Source organism: Hordeum vulgare, chromosome 3H (genome assembly GCF_904849725.1).
Source record: "Hordeum vulgare subsp. vulgare chromosome 3H, MorexV3_pseudomolecules_assembly, whole genome shotgun sequence".
In the NCBI taxonomy this organism is placed as follows: Eukaryota; Viridiplantae; Streptophyta; class Magnoliopsida; order Poales; family Poaceae; genus Hordeum; species Hordeum vulgare.
The window spans coordinates 445,136,561-445,144,273 of NC_058520.1; the positions used below are offsets into that span (position 1 = coordinate 445,136,561).

The 7,713-nt window shown below is 47.8% G+C and overlaps 1 pseudogene; it reads left to right on the forward strand.

Annotated features, from left to right (window-relative positions):
- The first annotated feature begins 3,636 nt into the window (after nt 1-3,636).
- Nucleotides 3,637-4,886, forward strand: LOC123440123 (annotated as a pseudogene).
- Nucleotides 4,887-7,713: the final 2,827 nt, after the last annotated feature.

Genomic DNA, 7,713 nt, shown 5'->3' on the forward strand with positions numbered 1-7,713 from the left:
CAACACTGCTTGCCATATCATCAACGGGGTATATCTTCACAAATTCCTCAAGAAAACCTCGTATGAACTCCTCACTGACAAGAAACCCAATGTAAGTTATTTCAAAGTCTTCGGTGCAAAATGCTGGATTAGAGATCCTCACCATAGCTCAAAGTTTGCACCTAAGGCACATGAGGGTTTTATGCTTGGTTATGGAAAGGACTCGCACACCTACGGAGTCTTAAACACGTATCACAACAGGGTTGTTGAAACTATAGATGTGCGGTTCGATGAAACTAATGGCTCGCAGAGAGAAATTGCCTCCTGATCCAGATAAGTTGTCTCCTCAGGAAGCAATAAAGCTCAAAGCTACTGAAGACATTGTTCCTATTGAGGAAATTGCTGAAGAAATCACTCCCAGCACTAATGAAAATCAAGAAGATGCTCTTGAGGAAATTGCTCCAGAACAACTTCCTCAACCCAGACGAAATCCTCAACCAGCTCATCCTTGCAAATGAAGTAGAACTTGACAAAATCCTCGATTACATCAATGCGCCAGGTCCTCTCACTCGCTCAAAAGCTTCACACTTAGTTAACTTTTGTGGGCATTCTTCCTTTGTGTCCATCACAGAACCTTCAAAAGTTGCGGAGGCTTTCATGGAACCGGAATGGATTCAAGCCATGCAAGATGAACTTCTTCAATTCAAGCTGAATGACGTATGGGAGCTCGTCAAACGACCAGATCGACGCAAGCACAATATCATCGGCACCAAGTGGATTTTTTAAAACAAGCAAGATGAGGATGGTCAAGTGGCGAGGAACAAGGCACGACTTGTAGCCCAAGGCTACACACAGGTTGAAGGAATTGATTTCGATAAAAGTTTTGCACCTCTTGCTAGATTTGAAGCTATTCGAATACTACTTGCTTATGCTAATCATCATAATGTTACCTTATATCAAATGGATGTGAAAAGTGCATTCCTCATTGGTAAGCTTGAGGAAGAAGTATATGTTGCTCAGCCCCCAGGTTTTGAGGATCCAAAGAATCCAGACAAAGTCTTGAGACTCAAAAAGGCGCTTTATGGTCTCAAGCAAGCCCCTCGGGCGTGGTACAATACATTGAAGGAATTCCTCATGAAGAAAGGCTTCAAACCTGGTTCACTCGATCCAACTCTTTTCACAAAATCCTTTGATAATGAACTTTTTGTGTGCTAGATATATGTCGATGACATCATATTTGGCTGTACTGACAAACATTACAGTGATGAATTTGCTTACATGATGAGTGAAGAATCATATGTCTATGATGGGGGAGCTGAAATTCTTCTTAGGTCTTCAAATTCGTCAACAGCGCAATGGCATCTTCATATCACAGGAGAAATACCTCAAGGATGTTCTGAGGAAATTCGACATGCATGAATGCAAAGGCGCCAAGACTCCCATGCCTACCAACGGCCACCTCTGCACTGACGAAAATGGTAAATAATTCGATCAGCAGGTATATAGCTCAATGATTGGCTCTTTACTGTATTTATGTGCATCTAGGCCTGATATAATGCTTAGTGTTTGCATGTGTGCATGTTTTCAAGCAAAACCGAAGGAATCACACCATAAGGCTGTGAAGCATATTCTTCGATACTTAGCTCACACACCAACACTAGGATTATGATACCCCAAGGGCTCAAATTTTCATGTTGTGGGATATTCTGATTCTGACTATGCTGGTGACCGTGTGGATCGCAAGTCAACTTCTCGCACTTGTCATTTCCTCGGAAGATCATTACTCTACTAGTCCTCAAACAAGCAGAACTGTGTTTCTCTCTCCACTACTGAAGCTGAGTACATTGCTGTTGGATCATGCTGTGCTCAATTGCTATGGATGAAGCAAACCCTCAAGGACTATGGCATCAACATGAAGAATGTGCCTCTCTACTGCGACAATGAGAGTGCAATCAAGATTGCATACAACCCAGTACAATATTCGAAGACTAAGCACATTCAGATTCATCATCATTTTCTTCGGGATCATGTCCTCAAGGGCAATATCATCATCGACCATGTGAAGACTGACGATCAACTAGCTGATATCTTCACCAAGCCCTTGGATGAGAAAAGGTTTTGCAAGTTGCGGTGTGAGCTAAATATCTTAGAATCTTCAAATGTTTTGTAAAAACGTGCACACATCCTAACACTTATGCAAAATTGATGACTTAGATGTGCAACACGCGAAGAATCAATTTTCTTCAACCAATGAAGAATATCACTCTTAGTGTGAGGAAATTAATGAAGAATTTGGTTCTCAGGGCCCTACGACAATCGTACGCGGCGCCTGAAATCATCATTCCTATACGGTGGGTCACGCCACCACCCAACTTTGAAATTCCTAAAGTTGAATTTCTTCAAAGTTGTTTTTCCTCAAGTTGATTTTCTTCAAAGATGTTTTTCCTCAAATTTGATTTTCTTCAAAACTGAAATTCATCAACCTGACGCTTTGTCACAAAATCCTCAACTTAGTCAAAATCTTCAAAACACTTGATGATTTACAATTTGCCTATATATATATATATATATATATATATATATATATATATATATATATATATATATATAATAATAATAATAATAATAATAATAATAATAATAATAATAAAGCAAATAGGGTTTCTGGTCGTCTGTCATGGCAGTTTTGCGAAAAAGTCCCTCCATTTTTAGTTAATCAACCCGCAGTCCTTTCTTAAGTGAAAAAAACGTTTCGTCCATCATGCATCTTTGCGGAAACACCCTCCCTCCCCTCCCCTACTCCTCCTCCCGGCCTCCCGGCCTCCTCCTCCCTCCCTCCCCTCCCCCCTCCTCCTCCCGGTCGCCCCTCCTCCTCCTCCTCCCTCCTTCCCCTCCCCCTCATCCTCCTCCCGGCCGCCCCTCCTCCTCCTCATCCTCCCTCCCTCCCCTCCCCCTCCTCCCGGCCGCCCTCCTCCTCCTCCTCCCCTCGCTGATGCGGTGGTGGGTGCCTCCGCGCACGAGGCAGCGGCGGTGAGGCTGCCGCTGAAGTACGCGGCCTTGGGGCAAGTACGCGGCGGAGATTCGGGACTCGACGCGGAACGGCGTCAAGGTGTGGCTGGGCACGTTCGAGAGCCCGGAGGCGGCGGCTCTCGCTTACGACCAGGCGGCCTTCGTCCTGCGCGGTGGCGCCGCCGTTCTCAACTTCCCCGCTGACCAGGTCCGCCGCTCGCTCGAGGGCGCGGAGGAAGGCGCCCGTGGGGTGTCGCCCGTGCTGGCACTCAAGCGGCAGCACTCCATGCGGAGCTGAAAGGCCGCAGTGTCGTTGGTGGCGTGCCGCAAGGCCCGTGGTCGACCGGAGGGCGTGGTGATGGAGCTGGAGGACCTTGGCGCTGAGTATACCTGGAGCTGGTCATCGAGTATGGCGTCGGCGAGGGCGCGGTAGGACTAACAGAGTGTGCGCAAGGGTGTCCGCCCACTCTGGGCATGATGCACTCGCGAGCGCGCCGGCTGGCACCGGCGAGGTATCTTCTGGAGGGCGGGGGTGAGTCATGGGGATACGTTGGCGAGGTGTGTGTATATATGCATGCACGGCCGAGTAGTAGATAATACGTAAAATACAGTACGTATGGTAATTAACTAACTGGTCGCTGTGCATGCATGTACGAACAAACGCATGCAGACACGTTCAAGCTGAAGTAGGAGCCCGGGAAGACGTACCTGTTGCGCCTCATCAGCACCGCGCTCAACGACGAGCTCTTCTTGTCCGTGGCCAACCACAGGCTCACCGTCGTCGAGGTCGACGCCGTGTACGTCAAGCCGTTCACCGTCAAGACCCTGGTCATCTCCCCGGGCCAGACCACCAACGTCCTGCTCGCCACCAAGCCGGTCTACCCCGGCGCCAACTTCTACATGTTGGCCCGGCCCTACTCCACCATCAGGCCCGGCACCTTCGACAACTCCATCGTGGCCGGCATCCTCGAGTACCGCAACCCCGGCTCGCCCTCTTCGTCAAGCTTCGACAAGGCCTTGCCCATCTTCAAGCCGATGCTGCCCTACTACAACGACACCAACTTGGTCACCAACTTCACGACCAAGCTCCGCAGCCTCGCCACAAAACAGTACCCGGTGGCCGTGCCGCAGTCGGTGGACAGGCGCTTCTTCTTCACGATCGGGCTGGGCACGCTCCCGTGCCCCAAGAACATGACGTGCCAGGGGGCCAATGGCACGCAGTTCGCGGCGGCCGTGAACAACGTCTCCCTCATGCTCCCGTCCACGGCGCTGCTGCAGTCGCACTTCACCGGCCTCACTAGCGGCGTCTACGCGGCCAACTTCCCGGTCATGCCCCTGTCGCCCTTCAACTACACGGGGACGCCGCCGAACAACACCAACGTGGCCACCGGGACCAAGCTCCTCGCGGTGTCCTTCAACACGTCGGTGGAGCTGGTGATGCAGGACACGAGCATCCTCGGCATCGAGAGCCACCCGCTTCACCTCCACGGATTCAACTTCTTCGTGGTCAGGCAAGGCTTCGGCAACTACGACGCCGTGAACGACCCGACCAAGTTCAACCTCGTCGACCCCGTCGAGCGCAACACCGTCGACGTGCCGGCCGGCGGGTGGGTGGCCATTCGATTCCTCGCTGACAACCCAAGTATACGTGAAACACAATGCACTGATAAGGACCTTAATTAACTTGTGAGATACTCATGCATGTACGCAACTGTTGTTGTTGTTGTTGTGTGTATGCGTATGCAGGTGTATGGTTCATGCATTGCCATTTGGAGGTGCAGACGATGTGGGGGGGGGGGGGGGGGGGGGGGGGTCTGAGAATGGCGTGGCTGGTGCAGGACGGCAGCAAGCCGAGCCAGAAGCTGCTGCCCCCGCTGTCTGACATGCCCAAATGCTGAATGGATCACTTCACCACAGCTGATGCTTAATTAGCTCCCCCTCATTTTGATTTACTCGCCAATTTGCGATTGTTTTCTCCCACGGGAGATTTTAGTGTGTTTAGCCCGTTCATAGCTGACTTTCTTACAATTCTTTTTTTTATTTTCACCACTTTCTGATGGACATGTTTTGATACTTCTTGAATAAACAACAATGTGAAGAATTGCATGAGAAAAATATCGAAATGTTTATTTTCGTGAGCATGCATTTATTCTAGCCCACGGGCCTTGTGGTTAATACAACCCAACTGACAACCGTTCCCCCTCAAAAAAGGGCCTATGGTGGATGTTTGAACGGTCCAAGTCGGGTGCAAACCCATGAACCAGGAAAGGTGGGCCTGGCCTGGAACATTACAGCCTTCATTCCAAAATCTGTATACCTACTAATAAAAAATAGATATTCTTAGTCCGTCATGCTATTTTATAAAAAAGCCGTGATGTTTTTGACAATAAATCCACAATATATATCAAATATTTTTTTAAATACTCATATCTTCTAAACTGTAATTTCAAATTTAACATGTTATATATGGGCTTTGATTAGAAAAATATGTAGAATCTAAATATGATGTTATTTTACGTGTTAACAATTTTAAAAATACTATCTAAGATGCAATCTTAATCAATAATGTATTACTCATCTTTCTTTCATAGCGGTACCGATTCAGATTGTGGATGAACATGCCAACAAAATCAGGATTAGAGACGAAATTGAAGATCACTTGACCGTTTCTTTGTACGTATGAAATCTACATGTAAACCATATTTAAATAGAAGACATGTAAAATCTTGAACCGCGTTTTTTAGCTAAGATCATCTTTGTTTGGGTCGTAGCTATAAGTACTTAAATTATAGACCACTTTTTGTAAATTAAGAGTATGTGGTATTCTTTTCTCCCATTGCAACGCACGGGCCCTTTTGCTAGTATATATATATAGACTGTGATTTCAAAGTCCTCAACAACATTCACTTATAGCTATTTCTTCAATTTGATATTTCATCTAAGTGAATGTGATCGGACCCTACTCCCCCCTATGCTTTACTCACCCAGTCTATTCAATTATTCATATGCGTTCTACTTGAAACTTTGTTCAAAATCCTCACTGCGTCCTTGTGAGCTGATGATTTTGCAACAAAATCCTCAAATCCTCAAAAATGATTTTGATATTGCTACACAGTAACCGAACCCCACTTCCCACGATCAGATAAGCACGATCTCCACTGCTTTAAACTCTGGCAACACGTGTCATACGGAGACGAATAGGCAAGGGCAGTTCGCTCCGAAAGAATCGGCCGAACAGTTTTCACCTGAGCTATAAATATGCCCTTACCCCTTCGGTCAAAACTCTTCGTTCTCTCTCAACCCTCTCTCCGCCACATCAAAAACCTAGCGCCACCGCTAGAAGTTTCGTCACTGGCGAGGAACAGCTTCACTGCCTCGACCTCTCCGTCGCCGAACTCACGCCGGAGCCGGAACATCTTCATCCGCCGCCGCCGTAGTCGTCTTCTGCCGCAAAGTTAGGGCGGAGTGGACTCACACCGAAGAGCATCTACTATTGCTTCTTCTGTTCTTCGTGCTTGCTATATAGGGTAAATAAAATCTTATTTTTATTGTCCCTCTCGATCTACTATTTTACCTTAGATTCGTGAAATCTGTTTTTCCTCAGTGTCTATCAGTCTCTATTCCTTAAACACTGCTTATTCCTCAAACACTTGATGAATTTCACTAAGCAACTTTCACGTGATTCCTCAATTGTGCAAATTTTCAAATCTGTACAACTCTGGAACTCAAGATCAGAGTGCTTAAACAAATTCCTCAACCCACTGGTCAAATTCCTCAACTTTAAAAAATTTCAATTTCTTTAAATCTGAGAACGCATATGACCTCTCCAAATTCCTCGCACCTATACTCTGTTCACAGGTACAAAAATGTCAGCTGATGAATCTCTAGTGTTGGGGGTATTATCTGTTGATAACCGGCCCTAGTTGGGCCGGGTCACCAAAGCTGGCGATTCATCCGAAATATGGTTCGGGCTTTGGCCTGGTAAGACCGAAGGTTGTATGGCGGCTTACGACTTCCGGAAAGAGTCCACAATAGAGAAGGTCTCCAAGCTTTGGAAAGGTGGCGACTTAGAGATCGTAAGAGTCACGATTTGTATAAAGTAAAGGACCCTTGTAAACCCTAGGGACTCGACCTGTATATAAAGGCGAGTCCCAGGGAAGAAGAGGGCAGGTTAGAAATCATCGAGTGCTAGGTCAGGCGAGTTACGCCCTCCTTGTAATCGAAACTCTATCAATACAACACAAAGCAGGACGTAGGCTTTTACCTCCTCACGAGGGGCCGAACCTGGGTAAATCTCTGTCTCGCTCCCGATCAACCCCTTTGAGTCGCCACCAAGGTGCGATGGCTCCAACACTAAGTCCTTTCACGAGGACATCTGCCGTGACAAAACCACGACAGTTGGCGCCCACCGTGGGGCCTGCGCACGGTGGAGTTGAGTTCTCAAAGGGAGCCCTAGCAGGGTTTGGGAGCTACGCGACGGGGCTCATGACTCGGAGCCGCCGTGGGAAGTACTACATCAACAACTAGCTATGGGGGCCCGAGGCGTTTTCGATCGAATCTGGTTACAGGGTCCCCTTCGGCAAGATCAGCGTTTTCATCGGCATGATTGGATCGCCCGTGCCTGAGCCGGACACCTCCTCCGACATCGTCGAGCCGGCCAGGTACGTCCGCCCGGTCGTGACGCCAAACCTAACCCGCCCGGTCTTTGTTGGATTCACGCAGGGA